The sequence below is a fragment of the Pelodiscus sinensis genome, chromosome 1, assembly GCF_049634645.1.
Source record: "Pelodiscus sinensis isolate JC-2024 chromosome 1, ASM4963464v1, whole genome shotgun sequence".
NCBI lineage: Eukaryota > Metazoa > Chordata > Testudines > Trionychidae > Pelodiscus > Pelodiscus sinensis.
This window is the reverse complement of record NC_134711.1, coordinates 279,068,219-279,081,412: the sequence shown is the minus strand read 5'-3', so window position 1 is coordinate 279,081,412 and position 13,194 is coordinate 279,068,219. Positions and strand designations below refer to the sequence as shown.

Below are 13,194 nucleotides of genomic sequence, written 5' to 3'. Positions count from 1 at the left end.
TGTATGTACATGTATGTGTGTACCTGTGTGTGGGAGGATGGTGGAGGAAGTGGGAAAGCTATATATAAAATCTTATGGATAGCAGATTTGTAGAAACAGAAGCACTTTGCTGTCCTATATGGGTACATCTAGACTACTGGCTTTTGTCGACAGAAGTTGTCGACAGATACTGTCGACGAAGAGCATCTAGACTACATCCAATTCTGTCAACAAAGCAGCTTGCTTTGTCGACATGACAGTGTAGATGCAAAGGACAGTGTAGATGCAGTAACACCTTCTGTCGACAAGAAGTGCTATTCCTCGTAGAATGAGGTTTACAGCCATCGACAAAACTGCTGAGTTCTGTTGACACACCCTATAGGTAAAATGGGAGAATTTAGGCTGAATTCACACGTGTTGCAAATCAAATTTGCATATGCTAGTCTCTAGCTCCCTCTGTACAGATTTTTTATTTGCATATACCTTTGAAGACTGCCATAAAACTCCTAAAACTGTATGATCTAGAGTTTTCCCATATTCCATACTCAAGAACAGCGTCAAACGTTTTGAGAGACCATATAGATGAGGTAGTATCTTTTACTGTAATAAAGATATAGCCGTGTTAGTCTAGTCTAGCTGAAACAAAAAACAGGACTATGTAGCACTTTAAAGACTAACAAGATGGTTTATTAGGTGATGAGCTCTCGTGGGCCAGACGCACTTCCTCAGATCAAATTGTGGAAGAAAATAGGCATGACCATATACAGGCAGTCCCCGAGTTACGCGGATCCGAATTATGTCGGATCCGCAGTTACGAACGGGGTTTGCTCAACGTCTCCCTGGTCTGCTGGAGACCAGCAGACCAGGGAGACAGGGAGCAAAGCCTCTGAGGACGCCGGCAGCGGGACAGCCCAGACGCGCCACGGCTGTCCCGCTGCCAGCGTCCTCAGAGGCATTGCTCCCCGTCTCCAGCAGACCAGGGAGACGCGGAGCAAAGCCGCGGAGGACCTGGGTGGCGGGACTGCGGTGCGTCTCGGTCCGCCGCCCATGGCTCCCTGGTCTGCTGGGGGGAGTTCAGCTAGTACGCCTCCCCCCCTCCCCCAGCAGACCAGGCTTTTCTTCGGATGCCTGTGGTAGAGCAGCTGGGGCGCTGATGGTTGGTCCCGCAGCACCGCTCTGGGCACTACTGGACCAACCCAGCAGCACCCCAGCTGCTCTTCCCCAGGCATCCTGATTCAGCCGCTGCTGGTCAGTTTTAGCAGCAGCTTAATCAGGACGCCTGGGGCAGAGCAGCTGGGGTGCTGCTGGGTTGGTCCAGTAGCACCAAGGAGCGCGCTACTGGAGCAACCCAGCAGCACCGCAGCTGCTCTGCCCCAGGTGTCCCCAAGTAAGCCGCTGCTGAAACTGACCAGCGCTGACTACAGGAAGCCCGAGGCAGAGTTGCTCTGCCCCGGGCTTCCTGGAATCAGCCACTGATCAGTTTCAGCAGCAGCTGACTTGGGGACGCCTGGGGTTCTCAAGTTGAATCTGTATGTAAGTCGGAACTGGCGTCCAGATTCAGCCTGTTGAAACTGATCAGAGGCTGATTCCAGGAAGCCCGGGGCAGAGCAGCTCTGCCTCAGGCTTCCAGTAGTCAGCCACTGGTCAGTTTCAGGAGCGGCTGAATCTGGACGCCAGTTCCGACTTACATACAGATTCAACATACACATTCAACTTAAGAACAAACCTACAGTTCCTATCTTGTACGTAACCCTGGGACTGCCTGTATATCAAAAGGGATACAATCAAAAAAAGTGAACACATACAAAAAGGACAAATCAAATTTCAGAACAGAGGAGGGATGGGGGGGAGTAAATGTCTGTGAGCTAATCATATTAGAGGTGATAACTGGGGAAGCTATCTTTGTAACGGGTAAGATAATTAGCGTCTTTGTTAAGATCCTGGCGTAAAGTGTCAAATATAAGCATGAATGACAGTTCAGCAGTTTCTCTTTCAAGTCTGGTGTTAAAATGCCTTTGAAGCAGTATGCAGGTAATCAAGTCGTTGAGACAATACCCTTTCTGGTTGAAATGGCTAGAAACTGTTTTTTCTTTGTGATACTGTCTGATGTCCATTTTGTGTACATTGATACTTTAGTGAAGCGTCTGAGACATTTGTACATAGTAGACAGACACTGTCGGCACATGATGGCATAAATTATTTCAGATGTGGTTGTATCGAATGGCTTGGCTATAGACGATGGATCGTATGGTGTGTTCTGGATGGGAGCTGGAGGCATGAAAGTAACTGTACGAGTCAGTGGGTTTTCTGTAGAGAGTGGCGTCTAATTTACCATTGGTGATTTGTACTGTAGTATCCAGGAAATGGATCTCTCATGTAAAATGGTCCAGGTTTAGACTGATGGTGGGGTGTAGGTTGTTAAAATCTCTGTGGAATGTCTCCAGTATTTCTGGGCTGTGGGTCCAGATCATAAAGATGTAATTAATGTAGCGTAAATAGAAAAGGAGTAAAAGGGGACGGGATCTGAGGAAGCGTTGTTCTAAGTCAGCCATAAAGATGTTAGCGTACTGTGGAGCTATGCAGGTACCCATGGCTGTGCTGCTGATCTGGAGGTATAAGTTGTTCTCAAACTGGAAATAATTGTGGGTGAGAACAAAGTTACATAGGTCTGCTATCAGATTGGCAGTGGTGTCCTCTGGGATAGTGTTTCTAATTGCTTGTAATCCATCTTTATGTGGGATGTTGGTGTATAGAGCTTCTACATCCATGGTAGCCAGTATGGTAGTATCAGGGAAGTTACTGATGTTTTGTAGTTTTCTCAGGAAGTCAGTAGTATCTCGGAGATAGCTGGGAGTGTTGGTTGCGTAGGGTTTGAGAAGAGAGTCTATATAGCTGGATAATCCAGTAGCGAGCGTGCCGATACCTGAGATGATGGGACATCCAGGGTATCCAGGTTTATGGATTTTGGGAAGCAGATAGAACAATCCTGGTCGAGGGTCAGAAGGTGTTTCTGTGTGGATTTGGTCCTGAGTAGATGTAGAGAGGTCTTTAAGGAGACAATGTAGTTTCTTTTGGTATTCTGAGGTGGAATCAGAAGAGAGAGGTTTGTAAAATGTGGTGTTGGAGAGTTGTCTGGTTGCCTCCTGGTTATAGTTGGACTTATTCATAATGACCACAGCACCCCCTTTTGTTTGTGAAAGAAACCATCTACACAACTCTCTCATGGGTTTGCGAAAGGTACTCAGGGTGTCACAGCTAAACACAAAATGGAACAAAATGTGTAGTATGAATAATTAACACACATTCTAAGGGACCATCCAAGATGAAGTGCCCTGTTAACTCCTCCCCTTGCTTGCCACTCTAATACCCTAGGACCAATAGAGTTGCAGCACTGCAAACATAAAATACTCCAAGGAATTCCCGGTATGTAAAAGGGAACATTTCTAACAACTCATAGGAGCTATTCTTTGAGAAGTATTCAACAATTTTAAAAAACCAATACCTTAACATTAATTAAGGCTGATCTCATTGTGATGGTTCCCCCATGATTTACAAAACTTATAAACATAAATATGCATAACTCGGGAGATGTTTTGGACAAAATCCCTCATGTACCCTATCCATTCTTGAATGAAAAGTTAAAAATATCAAGTATGAAATTGCATCTCTGGTGCTCTGGAAGCCTTGATGACTGAGTCATCAAATTAAAGACTTGTAAACAGCCTCCTTTATCCCTTAAGTCCAAAGTAGTAAGACATGTGACCATACCAAATAGTACAGGAATTCTAATCTGACCAGCTAGTTTTCCATAGAAGGGAAAAGAACAAAGGATTCCAGCCGAGGGGAGAAGACTATTTAAGTAAGGGAAAAAATTATCAGGTCTTTGTCTTCAGCTGGCCTGGAAATTGGCCTGGCACACTAGGATACAAAGAAAACTCTAAAGAGGGCTAGACACCCTAATGAGAGTAAAGAGTTTGCGAAGACTTGAAACAAGAAGAGCTCATTCATAGCAAGTAGTTGAATAGTCGACTATTTGCTCCCTCTCCCCCCCCCCCCCCGCCACCTCTATATCAGAAGCAGCAAGGGGTAGGGGACTGAAACTGGCTTAAAAGCTGGTTTCCCCCAGAACAATCTCTGCGGTGTCGCCCTGTCCGCACCTGCTGCTGCCACTGATAAAAAGGGCAAATATCCTCATGAACTTTCTTTGTTCAGAGAAAGACTATTTATTTGTGGTTTTGATCCCTTTTGAGGGTTGGTTTCAGGAGTGCTGTGCTGTGCCCTAGAATTGGGTGGATGTCAGTGACATAATCAGGGAACAATCCCTGGCCACACTCAATACTCTAAGGAAACAGATTAAGAATAAAAGGTTGCAAAGTCTAGCAATCTACATACAATTAGACATCAGCAGCCCGACAGTACCAGCTGATGAGGACAAAGGTGTAGGAGAAAGGAAGAGCCTGAAGCATGCGCCTGGTGTAAGGGCTAAACCCTGAGCCAAAATAAATAAGCAAGAGTTATACTATGAGTAACAGATAGATTGTCAAAAGCCGATGTTTGCTTGCAAGTCAGTGTCTGGGACATGAACTCGGCACTAGAATTGCTAGCATTGTTAAAAGCACATGAAATATATAAATACTTTCCACCAGGACAGTACAAAGACACTCTAACTTAGCACATGATAAAATAGTTTGAATAGTGATACTGTGTCTGAAACCAAAGGAGTGAAAGCATAACAACAGGTAGTGAATAGGAAATGCTTTGGAGGAAAGTACAAGGGGAGGTACCAAATGTATCATTAATTTATAAGATGATACATGAGGTGTGTATCATAGATTGTTTGTCTCAGTCTGTAAATGTTGGGATACCTCAACTCACCTCTTTGGCTGGCCTACAAGACAATAGTGAAATCCATAACTGAGCCCAGTCAATTGTCACGGGTACAAGCACATAAGGGCTCGGGGGCTGTCTGGCTACCGACAACTATTAATGCACTTTGTTCAACAATAAACCTAACTCGGGTGCCTTCGTATCTTATCTGAGTCTGTGATCTTCGGGAGCTCTCTTGACATCTATTATGCTCACTACCTGCATAAAGCATACTGAGAGAACATATGAAAACACATGCAGCTAAGCCTTTATCATGACTGATGGAGCAGACTTGCTAGGACGCCACACCAGTGAATCTTGAATTGACCACATCGCTATCCTCACCTACTACAGAAGGCACTGTTTAGTTGTGATGTACGTTTGGGCTCCAGTTGTAGCCAAAGTTCTGGGAACTTCACTATTGCAGGGTCATAGAGCCCAGGCTCCAGTCCAAACCTCAATGTCTACACTACAATTTGTGACCTTAGCTTGAGCCATGCAAGCACGAGTCAGCTGGCACAGGTCTGCCATAGACTTTTAAAAACAATGTAGACATATCCTCACACTAACATGTGACAATGAATCTTGTCTATCCAGTTTTAATTTAGGCCTCTTGTTTTTATACACAACAGTACAGTCTTTAATTTCAAGATTTTTCTTTTTTAAAGACCACCCTTGGTTCATTTAGTGCATGCAGAAGATCTGTTCTGGGAATGAATCCGTGTTGTATCATGCAAGGGATGGTTTGCTGGACCCCCTTCTCATTTGTTTCAGAAGTTGGAAAGTTTTCAGTGAATGAGGCAGGGAAGTGCAAGAAGAGAACAGAGTCTCATGGTTAGAGTAGCTGAACTCTGCCCTTCATACCGAGATTCTATCCCTTATTTTGCCACTAAGTTTCTGTGATATTCAGACAGACATACAGTTCGTAAGCAGCATACAAATAAAATACATAAAAGAGCTCTAATTTTGTATATTATTTTCATGTAACTCTTTCTGAGGAGAGTACAAAACAATTACCCTTGGGAAAAAAAACCTGTCACTTAAAAACCTCAAAGAGCACAGCAAGAGCTTATCAGAACCCAATCTGCTTTTGTTATAGATCTTCCTGTGACCTTTTTTTGTAATAATGTTATGGTAGCCTGAAATAAATGTATTATTAAAGGCAACTACTGCCATGACAACCATGGAATAGTGACTCTCCCCAAGTATGCATTACAGTTGCAGGAGAGGAGTTTGAGGGGAGAAATGTGCTCTGAGAAAATATTCAGTTTGGATTTGAATCCTGGAAAAGTCTTGTTGAACATAACTTGAAAAAACTTAACATCTTAGCAGTATTTTCACCTCATACTGTTTGGATTCAGGAACAGACAATGGAGGTCTGGGAGGAAGAGGAATCAGAGGTTTTGGGGTTTTTTTTTCTTTCACATTTTTTATTTTTAACCCTTTTTGTATGAGTTGTGAGTGTTAATCTGCTGCTGCAGCTATGGCAAAGCCTTTTGCAGCTTCCCTTTCTTAGGGCCTGATGCTTTCTTGAGAGGTCTGTTTCAAAACCATCTCCCTTTGGGTTCCATCTGCCCCCATCCAAATCCTCCTGGTCAGCTAGGGAAGAAGTGGAAAAGATTAAAAATCCTGCTTTTTCCCCCATAGTGCTCATGCCTCACTTTGTGATGGTAGAAAGAAGGGGATTTCTGGCCCTGCAAGGCTCCAGTCTTGCAAATGATCCCCTCAGACCTACTCTGACTTGAGTGGTCAGGGTCGTCTTCTTCTGTACTTCTTCCTGCTCTGCATAATGATATCTAGTCCACCTTTCTTCCACTAGAATTGCAGTTGCCCGCTTGCAGTCCTGAAACTCAGTGGACTTAGGCTTAGTTGGCTGGACACAGGCTGAGCACAACTCACCCTCTTTTACCATGCTTTCATGGCTTCTCTTGCCATGCCTACAAGGGTCAGAGGAGTAGGTTGAGAGATGCTGCAGTGGACACTCAGAAAAGACTATTCCATCCAGGGAAGAGAAGGAAGTCAGAAGAGAGGAAGGATATTGCTTCACAATATACAAAAAGTGGGGAGAAACAGCTCAGATTGAAAAGGTAAGCACAGAGGCAGAGAATCTGGCAACAAGTGGATGCACCAGAGCATGTGGTGCCAAAGCGCTGATCTACTTCTATGAAGTTGCAGAGAGAGGAGAACTGGCCAAGTAATCTGAATTATGAGACATGCTGGACTACACAATAATCAAATTCAGTACATTCAACAGCGAACAGTTGGGGGAAATGTGTGTACTGGTAGGTTTACTAATTGATATAGTTTCATTATCATTGATGAAAAAATGTCACAAACAACAGTGAAAAAAATATCAGTACATTTCTTTAACCTATTCATACTACAAGATATCTAATTCAATTGGATTTATAACATTAACCACTAATGTGAAGAAAAAAATGGTTCTTTGATGTTAAAAATTAATAATCTAAAAATGGAATTTGTACATAAATTCAGTGAATTAACTTGAAATGCTTAGCACTGCCACCCATTTCACTACTGTTCCTGCTAATAAAAACAAGTAAATGCAGACACAAAATTATAATAGAAAAACAGATAAATAAACAAAACCAGCAATAGGTAGAAACGTCAGCAGTATCTTCAATACATCATAGTATTACTGTTGCAACAACAGCAGTTGTACCTTTCTATTCATGATATTAGGTACCTATTACTTTTTATAGCAACTTGCAAAGCTCACAATTCTACTTAAAGATAAGGAGGGGGGAACCCACAAAACTTTTCATGGAATAGGCATATTTAAGCTTCTATAAAATGTCAAATATTGTACCGACTGCTTATGCCTAGTTGTATATACTCATTTATTCTGGATTTTCTCTCTGAGATGTAAGCATCACGTCCCCATATGGTAGAGAACCATGGTTGATGCACAGAGGTTAATGACACACGAGTGCAGACACTGCAATACTTATGCCTACCTTGACAACTCTTCAGCAGCTGTCCCTCAATGCCTGACACTGACCACTGTGGTCACAATTGTGTGCCCTCTGTTTGAATCTACATACCACTTATGAATTCCAATTGTATTTATAAAATCTGTGCATAACTCTAACCTTCAGCATATATTAAAATCATCCATTTGCTGACAGGGACCATGTAATATATCATCCATCTTGTCTGGACGCAGAAAATCAAAGAAGTTGTTATTATGAAATGACTGCCTTAGTAATCCAATGGAGATGCTTAAAATATTGGCCAAGCTAAAGACATTTTTTTTCTCCCCAGATTATCTGCAAAAATGGGAGGTGGAGAAGTTCAAATTTGCCAGAAGCAAATCAGAAACACACATGGTTTTAAAAACTCAAATGCTGTAAGGCTTAGGTAACACAAAAGGATACACTTCCTGAGTTAGACGCTGCCTTTTGACTTCCAGATCTGTACAATCTAAGAGCTTGTTGCAAAAGAAAAAAAGAGTAAATCTGAAATCTGAGCAAGAGCAGATGCAGCCTGGAAAAGACTTATCCACAACTAGCAGGCTCTCAGAGTGGTGCTGACAGTGGATGAAGGATTTCTGCATGCATGTACCTTTCCCTGCCTTCTCCCTGTGCCAGCAGATCTGTAAGACTCTATAATTTCTCTAAGAATTAATCGTGTAAGAGTTTAAGAAGTTACTTTGCAAAGCCTCTTGGTTCCTTGCTGTATTGCACACATGTCCCTCAAGGGCTATATAATAAACCAGAGTATCCATGAGGGCAGTGCTCTGGGTTAGTGGGGGCTTAAACTACTATGAAGACTTTGGGCAGGGGAACAGGAGGACCAGCACTGGCTTGGCGCCTACAGCTGTGGGACTACAAGGACCAGCTTGCAGAAACAAGGACGAGACAAGGAATCTGAACCCTAAGAATGAGCTTGGGAGATGAGAAACTAAGGCAGTGCCTGGATGATGCTCAGAATCAGCTGGCTTGGAAAGAGACAGGATGCAGTGTTTGGATCCAAATCTGGCCCCTCTTTAAGTTTCCAAGTGGGGGATCTTGATCAGCACTGTGAAAGATGTATCATCAAAACACAAAACAGAAGTCTATGGAGAACTAGGGGTCAGAGAGAAAAATCACAAGAAAAAACAGACACTTGTACAATGTTCTATAATCTTAGCTAACAAAACTTGTTTAATTTGAAAGCAACAGTTATACCTGGAACCTGTTCAAAACAAGTCACATGCTAACTCTGTGAATCTTTAAAGACTGCACATAAATACATTAACTTCCTGAGAATAACTGCCCTCCAGTTAGTATTTTGTAACAGGTTCTAATGAAGATTGGTTATATCGACTAATGTTATAGTGTGTTAGTCAAATCACAGCCCATTACTATTTTTATCTTCTTATATCCTATCCAATCAGTTTCTGCTCTTCAAGATATTTCATAGAACTATACTCAATTTTTCTGTAGCTAAGTATTCACAACTAAAAGGACCGTAAGAAAGGTTGTAAAAGCACATATTAGAGGCACCTCTAAGATTTCTATTGCTTCTACAGACATAGAACTATGCTGCTGTGAAAAATAGAATAAGAAATTTTGATTTGTATTTTGCTAACAAAATTTTTATTTTGTCCAAACCAACTTTAAAAACTAAATACCTGCTGAATTAATGTGGAGTTGGTTGAGTCATCAGCAACAATGAAAAGGAACTATTAATTTGAAGGACCCAAGTGGACTCAGGGTCATTATTAGCCTTAATAGCAGCAGTATTCAACATTTTAGTCTTTTCTCCAGTTCCTGTGGAAGCACACACACACAAAGACGAGGACACCAATTTGAGCTCTATGAGCCCACCATTTATCTCAAACTTTCTTAGGGATATGACAGATGGACCAAATTTAACAGATTGGAGCAAATACAATTTTAATAGCTTAAGAGTGTCTCAAATGAAGGTGATAAGAGAAAGAGAAATGGGGAGCAACATCTTACTGAAGTAACTTTAAGAACAGAATATAGTTCAACACTAATGAACAGAATAATATTTGAAAGCCTCCAGCTTAGAAAGAGGAAAACGCTACTTTTGGAAAAGAGGCAGAAAAGTTATTTGGATGACATGAGGTTGCGATGAGTGAACGTAGAGTGGCCGAACTACGTTTGAGACAGTACTAAGGAGAATCATTAAGTCAACAAAGAACAGGAGACCGAATCCAGATTTATAGGCACTAAATGAAAGATTTGAAAAAGGAATTCAAGAAAATGCAAGAAGGTGAATGAACTAATTTCTAAGTAGTATCAAAGTCAGAGATTGATATTGTTAAATCAAAGAGAAAAAAGTAGTCTGGGGAGGCCAAGTAACTGGAGATATCTGAGCCTCACAGGAAAGGATTGTGGGATCAATTCTTGAGGAAGACATTGGCTACTAAGCCTACGGTTTGGTGAATATGCTATCCCCAGATGAAAACAGCAATTTCAAACAGATCACTCACTACACTGATACAATTAATTCTACAGCTCTTAACTACAAGGTAAAGTTCCCTAAGGATGGTATCCCTAGAGTTTTGTTTGATTAAATCAGGGGGATTTATGTCTCTGCTACAGAATAGTAAAGAAGACCTCAAAGGAAAAGCAATAGTCACAGTAGCTGCAGTACCCCGACATAAATGTTTGAGGAGTGGGAGAGGACTATGGAGAATAAACATGTTAGCTATAATATAAAGGATTAATGAATGTGCATCTTTCAAATTAATGCATTTTGTTCTATAGAAAGCTTAAGATTGCTGTCAGTGACTGGAAGCAACTCAACACTGCATGAAGAACACAGCCATTTAGAAGTGCTTTAACTATATGTTTATGGGTTCAGTATCTTTAACCTGCATGTGAGGATTGTGCTAAGGGATTTATGTTTATGTTTTGATTTGTTTGCTTAAATTAATTGTATTGTGGAGGATTGTTTGTACTAAATAAAAAAATTTCTGTGCTGCAGAAGAATGTTCCCTGGATAACAAACTATTGTGTCGGAGATCTGTATCAATGTCCTCCCCAATCAGATTCCAGGCACATCCCATTTTCCTGGCCTTGCTTTAAGTTAGGAGAAGAGGAAGATGCATACTAAATTTGGTGATCCTAGCTCTTACTGTTTAGGAGGAATTTGATGGATGAACTCTTGGACAGAAAGATGCACAAATTCTCTAAGGATATGTCTACACTACGGGATAAAGTCAAATTAAGATACGCAACTTCAGCTACGTTAATTGCGCAGCTGAAGTCGACGTACCTTAACTCGGCTTTTGGTGCTGTCTACACTGCAGGAAGTCGAAGGGAGAACACTTACTCCTTGTCGAAGCAGGACTACCGGCATTGACTGGAGTGCCCCTCTCAGTTCCAATAAGCTGCCTTCACTAGACCGCTAATTTAAAAACTGAGAGATTGATGGTGGCAGTTTCCATATTCTCTGTAGTGTAGATATACCCTAAAACAGGTTGATAGATATAATGCAGGGTATTATGACAAAAAATAATGTCCCAGAGTTTTTACCCTGCATAAAGTGAGGAAAAATGCAAATCTGTGCTAGATTGAATATATCTTCATAAATGTCTACAGAAATGGATTGTATTACAGTCAGTCAGAATTCTATCTGAATATACTAAAGGTACACAATCTTCTTATATACCTGGTTTTATGCAAGGGTGGTAGATTAAATGATTTCATAATATGGGTATACCTAATTCCATTTTGCAATATTCTACAGGTTTGAGACATTGTCCCTATACTAAAATAGTAGACCAGGCAGAAGAAATATTTCTAAAAACAGAATTAACTTTTTACATGCCACTGTAATAAGTCTTCATTTAAGTGTTTAAATTACTAGACTTCTCTATTCAGGTCAATGAAAACATTTGATCCAGAGATGTCATTATTCCCCTTTATTCGGCTTTGGTGAGGCCACATCTGGAGTACTGTGTCCAGTTCTGGGCCCCCCACTACAAAAAGGATGCGGACGCATTGGAGAGGGTCCAGCGGAGGGCAACCAAAATGATTAGGGGTCTGGAGCATATGACCTACGAGGAGAGGCTGAGGGACTTGGGTCTGTTTAGTCTGCAGAAGCGAAGAGTAAGGGGGGACTTGATAGCAGCCTTCAACTTCCTGAAGGGAGGTTCCAAAGAGGATGGAGAGAGGCTGTTCTCAGTAGTGACAGATGGCAGAACAAGGAGCAATGGTCTCAAGTTGTGGTGGGAGAGGTCCAGATTGGATATTAGGAAAAACTATTTTACTAGGAGGGTAGTGAAGCATTGAAATGGGTTACCTAGGGAAGTAGTGGAGTCTCCATCCCTAGAGGTGTTTAAGTCTCGGCTTGACAAAGCCCTGGCCGGGTTGATTTAGATGGGATTGGTCCTGCCTAGAGTGGGGGGCTGGACTTGACGACCTTCTGAGGTCTCTTCCAGTTCTATGATTCTATGATAAGGGGATGGTTGGATGAAATAACATGATCTTGGTAGCTAATTGACCATTTATTATAGGGAACTTTCTGGGTGTCTGGCTGGTGAGTCTTGCCCACATGCTCAGGGTTTAGCTGATCGCCATATTTGGGGTTGGGAAGGAATTTTCCTCCAGGGTAGATTGGCAGAGGCCCTGGAGGTTTTTCGCCTTCCTCTGTAGCATTGGGCACAGATCACAGCTGAAGGACTCTCTGCATGTTGGGGCCTTCAAAGTATTTGAAGGCTTCAATATCTGAGACATAGGTGAGAGGATTATTCTAAGAGGGGTGGACGAGATTCTGTGGCCTGCGCTGTGCAGGGGGTCAGACTAGATGATCATAATGGTCCTTTCTGACCTTAAAGTCTATGAGTCTATGAGTTTAATGCATTCATAATTTAGGCAATAAAGAACACTATTAAGTTGTGGGGTAAGCAGATACAACTCCCAATATTGCACCACGCAAAAACCCTTTCCTATTTGTGCATAATATTGCACAAAATAGAAATCCTACGCTTTCTAAATTTGTACCTACCAGAATTTATCAAATAATTTGTCAATAAATTTAATTGGTGAATTATGCAATATTCCCAAGCTTTTTTTTCTGTTACTCATCCAGCTCTAGTATCTATCTATGTATGATAATGCCACAACAAATGCATGTCCATGTGTAACAAGCAACATAATTTTAATGCCTCAGACATGCACTCTTTCCTAAAGTACACAACAAAAATGCTACACAATGTGAGTGAATACCAAACTTTGTAACAATACCATATCAAGAAATCATAAAGTGTCTTAATTTGCCTATCTACCCACAAATGTACCTATAAATGCCCATTGAAAAACTACAAATTCTTGTTCACTCAACTGTGATCTCAAAATACTCTCTCATTTA

At 41.6% G+C, this 13,194-nt stretch overlaps 1 protein-coding gene across 3 annotated transcripts in view; it reads right to left on the bottom strand.

Moving 5' to 3' along the window:
* Positions 1–13,194, bottom strand: part of DIAPH3 (diaphanous related formin 3) — a 456,179-nt gene that overhangs the window by 167,163 nt on the left and 275,822 nt on the right. The gene's annotated exons all lie outside the window — the stretch shown is intronic.